This window comes from Lytechinus variegatus, chromosome 4 (assembly GCF_018143015.1).
Source record: "Lytechinus variegatus isolate NC3 chromosome 4, Lvar_3.0, whole genome shotgun sequence".
In the NCBI taxonomy this organism is placed as follows: Eukaryota; Metazoa; Echinodermata; class Echinoidea; order Temnopleuroida; family Toxopneustidae; genus Lytechinus; species Lytechinus variegatus.
The window spans coordinates 10,098,437-10,106,684 of NC_054743.1; the positions used below are offsets into that span (position 1 = coordinate 10,098,437).

Below are 8,248 nucleotides of genomic sequence, written 5' to 3' on the forward strand. Positions count from 1 at the left end.
ATCGCGTATTTTTATTTCCTTTTGGGGGGGGGGGGGTGGGGGTGGGTGATCGAACAAGGTCAAATTTTTCTAGGACGCGAAAAAAAAACCCGTGAGAGTAATGTTTAATAAAAATCTCCACCATGCAGTCTTTTTTAAATGAATCAACGAGCATACATGGGTTGTACAATATGGAATTATTGAAGCTTTGGAATTATCTGCTTAAAGGTGAAGTTTTATTAGTGCAAATCAATGATCTGAGACGAGGTCAAGGTGAATAGACATTGTTGAGAAATATGCCTTATCACGATTTATTGCAGAATTTGTTCTAGATTTGGAAATTCATCTATACCATAGGGGGTACAGAGGGTGACCAAATTTGGGAGTTGGATATTCGGGACATTTCGAGGTCATTACGCTTATGATCTAGAATTTAACCCCCCCCCCCTGTCGTGCTTTAGGCCCCAACAACCACAATATTTTAAAGTTTCTGTTCCTGTTTGTGTAACTCCCGTAGGAACTCGGCAGGACAGCATTTTGCTGGTAAACGCCAAGCTGGTGTATAACAAATTACATATGAAACATTTTACGTCTAGGCTAATCAGTCACAGTGGCTGACGTTATAGACGACAGATATCACTCTCGGGCCTTTCTATCAAAGTGGAGACAATGACAGAGTTGGGATTCGAACTCTAAACCTTGCCATTATGAGTCCAATGCTCTAACCACTTGAACACACGACCCGCTAAATTGATAAAAATTGTTCATTAAATGGCCTATAAACTAATCTAACACAGATGTGAACATTAATGATATTAAAATACAATCATTTTATTCATCATGACTTCACGTTTTTACATTTATATGTTTACTATCTTCAGTGTAGGTCTATAACTTATACTGTATTCCTTACTGAAAAGCTGTTGCTGTTTAATTGGTCAAGAGCCCTTCACATGACTAATTAACAAATATGTACACCAGAGGAGGTAGTTGGAACTATGGTTCTCGAAGTGACGCTGGAATGCGACTATTTTCCTGAGGGGCGCACCAAATCAGTCAAATTGACTATACCAGTAGTCAGAAATAACTCGGTTCTAGACAAATACGACCAGAAAATTGTCAAATATGACTAGAATAACAGTTGCATTCACACGCTGTCGATCCGTTCCAAGGACCCCCGTTTTCACAAACATTTGTAGTTCCGAAGCCCGTTCCGAGGTCCCCCCCCCCCCTTTTGTACAATAAGCCCGCTCCAAGGCCCCCGTTTTTATCTCGCCTGCGGCACACCCCACCACTTTTTTCGTCGAGTGCCCCCCCCCCCGGATACGCGCATTGTACGTGGGGGGGGGGCAATGGATAGTGGGTTTGTGCCGCAGAGGGGACCCCCATTTTTGTATTCAAATTTCCGTTCCAAAGCATAGCATTTTTGTCTTATTGAGAAAAAGAACAAAGAAAGTCCCTCTGAAGCATAGCATTTTCCTCTTATCGAGAAAAAAGAAATAAGAAATCCGCTCCAAAACTTCGCATATTTTCCGTTACGCCGTTCCGACCGCATTGATTTGCTACAATGAGCTGCAATTTTGGTGAAAGCGGCCGTAGAGCGCTGTCCGACCATCGCCTCTTCGCTAGCGCACCCGGCGCCCGTGCTGCCGGGGGCTGCGAAATTATTTTTCCCACCATATTTCTGGACCAAAATACGAACTCATTTGCATACAGCCAATCAGAGACGATTGTTTTTTTTTCCTCTCGATCTTTCGGTCGACATTTTATGAATATTCATGCTGCGTCTTCGGAGTAAGAGTACGCATGCTCGCGGACTTAATTTTCCTCAGTTCTCTTTTTTAGCTCTGGAATGAATAAGAGTGCTATCAAACTAAAAAGGAATCAAAATTGTATTGAGACAATACTGACACAGAAATTGTTATTTCTAATCTAGAGATTTGGGAGAGTGGGTAGATAAGGCCACATGTTAGTTTTTAGCTCAAATGGTTTTCTGATTGAGTAGTAGGTTTTTAGGCAGTTCCTTAGCACAGATTTTCAGCAGAGCCAAAGGTGTCACAGTCCAGTGGAATGCACGTGTCAATCATAGTTAACTTATATAAAGTATTATTGTCATGTGCATGCCATAACTGTAGTAAATTTCACCACTTTCCCTTTTTTTCTGACTGGATGCCTGTGAACTCAACATGTCCAATGGGGTATATGAGGCTAATACATAATTAAAATTCTATGGTTACATCTGTTGAAACTTTAAAATGCATGTGGTGTAGACATCGCAACACTGTCTTGAGTAGGATAAAGTATGTGTCCACTACCAATAAAAACACGTACACAATAATATAATTGACAGTAGAAAATACAATCCAATATTTTCCCCCCATAATATTGGATGGAATTAATTAGTCTATTATAAAATGGGGGAGTTTTGGTAAATAACTAAATTGCAACAATATAATTGTTACTAAATGTTTAATTATCGTTTCAAACCAATTGATTTAACACATCTAATGAATAATTTCGGTCTACTCTAGATCTAGTCATAGACATCTAACATATCTACTGCTTTACATTAAAAAGATATAATTGGAATTATACAAAAAGGTGGCCTTATTTATCCCACTCTTCCCTGTTTAATTTAGGAGTGATTTTTAGTTACGTTCTTTAAAGCTCCATAGGTTATTACAAAATTATCAGTATCCCATTGGTGTTTTTGGATTTGACAATTCATAAGACATTGACGTTTAAGTGCTGGTAGTGGTAGTCATCGATTGTGATTACGAAGATGACTGATAATTCATCTGACAATGATATTCTAAAGATCATTAAAATCATCATATACATGTAGTCATCATTATAATCCACATCATTCATCAAAGTAATATAATGTAGAAGCAACAGCATCTTGAAGGTTAAGTCCACCCCAGAATATTGTTTATTGTAACTGATAGAGCAAAATCAAACAAGCAAAATGCTGAAAATTTCACCGCTGAAAATCGGATGTAAAATAAGAAAGTTATGACATTCCTAATTTCGCTTATTCTTTTTAACAGAACAGTTGTATGCACAACTCATTATGCAAATAAGTTGATGATGTCCCTCACTCACTATTTTTGGGTGTTTTTTTTTATTTAAATTACATACAATATTTCAATTTTTACAGATTTGACAAGTATCAACTTAACTTAATCATGATGGTCATTCCACATGTTCAGGGAGAATTACAATTTGCTTCACATGACAATGACAAGAAAATTAGATTTTTTTCATATAATAAAATACAAAACAAATAGTGAGTGATTGAAGTCATCAATCTGCTCATCGGCATACTGACCAGCATGCACATACAGTATAACTGTTATGCGAAAATAAGCGAAACTTTAAAATGTCATAACCTTTTTTTTTATTTTACATCCGATTGTGATGATGAAATTTTCGTTGTTCTGCTTGTTGGATTTTTCTCCTTTTATTCAAATCAACTTTTTATTGGGGTGGTCTTTTCCTTTACCATCATAATTAGCACCATCATCACAATCATCAATACAGCTATCGCCATAAAACTATCAAAATCAACATTAACAAAGAACATTAACTTTACCATATAGTACATCATCACGATTATCATAATAATCATAATTCCTCATCACTAGAACAATCATCAGCATCAATTTCGTCAGCATTATCATCACCGCTATCATCATCATCATGAAAGAGAAAATGAGCATATAATTGCACAATTTATGCATTGAATCATTTGTAAGCCAGTCAGTAATCAGCTGACCAATAGTGTGCACCCTTGCATTTAATGATTTAATGTAAACTATATTTCGCACGTTTAAGAAACAAAAACTTTAATTGTATAAACTTATCCTCTCATGAAGACGATTAAACCAAAGTCCACTAGTGTTTCACTCTTAAACAGAATACTAAAGCAGTTTCCATCTCAGTTTCTTATCAAAACCTGCACATGAATATTGATTGATTTTATATTTTGATTGATTTTATTCATATATATACATCATTTTAAACATTACATTATATTCATATTAGTATAATCATTTTTTTTATATATATACATGAATGGAGCATCTTAAGCTCTAAGAGCTTGAAAATGATGTTCCATGAGAAAAAAGAATACAAAGATACATAATTATACATTGGCTAAAATAATATATTCAATGATGCGAACATCAACAAAGAGTAAAAAGAAGAGCAAGAGAGATAGAGTGAGGGGTGAAAAGAACAGAGTGGGAAGGAAAGAACTGAATAGAAAGAGAGAAATATGAGAATTTTTAACAATATATAACAAGCCATGTTTGATAACGAAGACTCGTTCGTGAGGTATTTTGTTTGCATAATAAATATAAACAATAGTAAAACAAAAATGAATTTCATATGTGTGGTGGTACATTATGTAACCATGCAGTGGTAATAAACATACATGACATTATTATCAGCCTTGCGTTTCATATTTTGAAATAAGGAAATTTTGAACTTGCCTCTTGAAGGAATTTTTTGTTGGGCATGAACGAATATAATAGAAAGGGAATTCCAAATGTCGGGGCCAGTATGTCGAATAGATCTATGGGCAAGAGCTGTTCTTGGGTTGAGGTTCGGGTTTGGGGAACAATGGGTTTGAATGAGCTCGACAGTCTGAGTTTGTACAAATACGAACAGCTTTTTTCTGAAGAAATAAAGAGTTGATTTTTTTTTTGACAAGCCCATACAACATTACGATATGAAATATAAGGCAGTATGATACAATTATATATAGTAAATAATGTTTGGCGAGGAATAAACCATCTGACCTTATATAATACACAGACTCCACGTGAAACCGAAGTAACAATATTAGCTATATGTGTATTCCAGTTTAATTTACCATCGACAGTTACACCTAGAAACTTTGTTTCTTTCTGATCGATCTTCATATTATCAATGAAAATATCATAGGACCGAATATTAATATTGGAATATATATATTATATTTATATAAATATAAATACTTGACACAAGACCACATATAATATTTCCATCATATAGACTGGTAGATAGAAATATTAGGACACTATACCAAGCATTTCCCAACTGGGTTTCAACTAGGACCAACAAACCACTTTTGTCCATGAATTTAGAATATATATCTACATAAACAAAATTGTTACTTCCCAAAGTTTAGTTTAATTCCTCAACTTGATAACATTACATGATATTTAGTCAGAATCCTTTTTAAAAAAAATCAAACTCTGCAGGTCCAAAAATTCTCAACATTAATAATTATTATTCGTTACAATTTTGTGGCATCCATGGTCCACCCATAAATATTTGTGAACAAGTGTGACATGTGAAAATGCTAAAAGATAAAATAATTCGAGAAAAAATCATAAGTATTCAAAGAGGATTTCAGTAGTGGGATAGAGGGTGCTTAAAATCTTAACTGCTGGTTTGAGAAATGTATGTTTATAATCAGCTAAACATCAAGACAAAATTTGGAGTGTCCTTGAATTTTAATCGAATTCAAAATTGACCATTATGTGCGATGCTGTTCACTGATTGGGCTATTCTTGGGTAATGATATATCTAGTCACTTATGTCACCATTCATTGCCTGCCATATACTAACATGTTTAAATGAACCTTTTTCCACATTTGGGGGATATAAAAAATGAATAAATCTATTTAAAAATTTCATTATTATTTCAACAAATTTTAATACTAATTTTTGTGGGCAAAAGCAGTCTATAGTTTTTTTTAAATATTTTCCTAAACTGCTGATATAAGAGCTTGTAACATTGAATTTTAAATTTTGAGTTTTAAAATTAAAGTATGTGCATTAGTAAATTTTACAAGTGTCCCTAAATCCGCTTACCATTTATTCAGGGATCATACTTTAGTAATAATGAGATTTATGTGAAGGGAGAATAAAAAGATAAAAATGAGCATGAAAGTTTGAAGGAAATTTCGACAAGGAATGAGAAGTACATGTATTAAAGGGCACTTTGAAAAATAAGAACACGACATGTATACAAATCTCAAATTGGCAACTTGGTTTCTCAATGTTAAAAATTTACCGCTACCTGGACAATACAACATGCATGCTGTGTTCCAAAATTACTTTAATTTCTCTGAATCACCTTACTGAAATAAACTTCTAAAAAAAGTTTTGAAATCTCATTTTGTTCAACTATATTGATCTGGCTCTAAAGGCCTGGTCACACCGCCCGAGCGTTGTTGGAGCGGTCGTGGAGCGGAGAGAAAAAATCATCACTGCTCGCTACCGTTCACCATTTTCGATTTCGATTGTTTTCTTTTTTGTTTTCAATTTTTTCCCCAATTTTGTGAGCGAAATTCGACCCTCTCCCCCTACCGCTCAACAACCGCTCCAACAACGCTCGGGCGGTGTGACCAGGCCTATACACGTATGTCGGGTAAGATCACAAGTCAAAAGCTGAAAAACCTGCAATATGTCTGAAGTTTCATAAATCATCTACGGTTTGGATTAAAATCTGAGTTTGATTATTGCTCTCTTATCCCAGCAATAATCCATGCATGTTTGATTTTAATTAAGATTGTGAACATTTTTTATAACTTTTTTCTATGATTATATCTTATACAAGTGCAGTGCTTTGAAACATGGGAAATATTGAATAGATGCAAAATGACTTACATTTCAGCCATGCAGCTGAGAGACAAAATGACATTACGCCAAACAAAAGAACCTGTTCTTAATCTCTTCTCCATGACTACCAGATTTCATGCCACACTTTGAAATATTGCTCTTTGGCATACTCATAAAAAAGTAGGGTATGGGTAAAAAAAGTATTTCCGCTGTTACCAAGCATGTCAATTATTATACTAACACGCAAGAGTAAATATCAAACTCAAATAAAAAAAACAATATTTGTATCATAAATAGCATATAAAAGTGAAGTACATCTCGAGACATGATACATGTACTTTAATAGTTATTTAATAAAACTGCATGTTAGATGAAAGGGGGGGGAGTGTCCAAGACTTCATCATAATGACATGACAAACATGTACAGTATGTACTTGCCAATTCATTCTTTTAACAATTAAAAACAAAAACATTCTTAGAAGTCATGAAAGGAAAATATCACTAAGGGTAGTTATTTCAATAGAGCTCGGCCATTACTTTGTAGAATGTGCTTTACCAAGAGATTGATTATTTTGTAACACATTCACTAACGTTATGCTTTGCGTCTAGGAATACGCTGAGAACTGAACGGCAGTTTCTTTCCTGGTTTTCAAACAATCCTTTGACGGTCTGCCAGCACCAATGCGGTTTCTGCCACCACCAACCATCTTTCTCCTAGATCATGCAGTTGGCTGAACACCAATTGTCTGCATACTGACTAGAGATTTTTTTTTCTTGCCAAGAGCACCTGCCACCCCAGAGTAAGGCCCCCATTCCACAGAATGGAGACCACTGAAAGACATAAGACTGTTGAGGTCTTACAGCGGTCTTGTTCTCTGTGGAATGGGGGTTCAAGCATGGAAGCTAACCCAGTATTCGTTCTAGAATTTAGTTTCAGAAGTTTCTTGGTGAATTTATGTACTGGTCCTCCAAGGAATTCTTAGTCTCCTATGTAGCTTTGCTGTAAAGCAAGAAATCCCTTGTTTAGCTCATTGAGTATTGGGTCACTTCCATTCTCAGCACTTCATTTTGATGTGCAACCGCGTGTATCAAATTGGTTTTGAAGAGAGTGTTGCAAGTGTAAACTTGCTAGCCATGGATTCGTAACAGCATCGTGTCCATTGTCTGAAATCTCAACATCTGTGCAGACAGCTTCTTCATTTCTGTTTTCCCCATCGTTCATCGAGTCCATGCTGTGTTCATCAATACCATCATTTTCATAAGTTGTATTGCTTATGGACTCCATTATCAAGTTGGTTTCTGATTGTTTTGGTCCACTTTGATGGTTCAAAGAGATAAACCATTCTTCTGGGGCATTTGCACAGCCTGTGGCCACCTTGTACAACAGTTTCCTCAGTGGTACATCATTGGCAGAAATGAAGTTCCAGCAGCAACGGATGTCAAACTTCTTGACAACTACATGTAGGTATTGATGTTTACATGTACATGGGCTACCTGTAGAGACAGAGAGAAAGAATAACATTCTGACAATGATTTCAAATTTTATCACCATGATAAACCTGTTATAACTGGTATTCTTTTGTAAAGACCAAAATCGAGGAGCCCCATCTGGAAGCTTTTGCATTGTAACCTCGTAACAAGTTAATGGTGGCTG

The 8,248-nt window shown here is 35.5% G+C and overlaps 1 long non-coding RNA gene across 1 annotated transcript; it reads left to right on the forward strand.

The window, feature by feature from the left end:
• The first annotated feature begins 3,983 nt into the window (after positions 1–3,983).
• Positions 3,984–6,779, forward strand: LOC121413343. The gene is made up of 2 exons (XR_005969731.1): positions 3,984–6,186; positions 6,409–6,779. It is a non-coding gene; the product is annotated as an uncharacterized LOC121413343 (long non-coding RNA).
• The last annotated feature ends 1,469 nt before the right edge of the window (positions 6,780–8,248 follow it).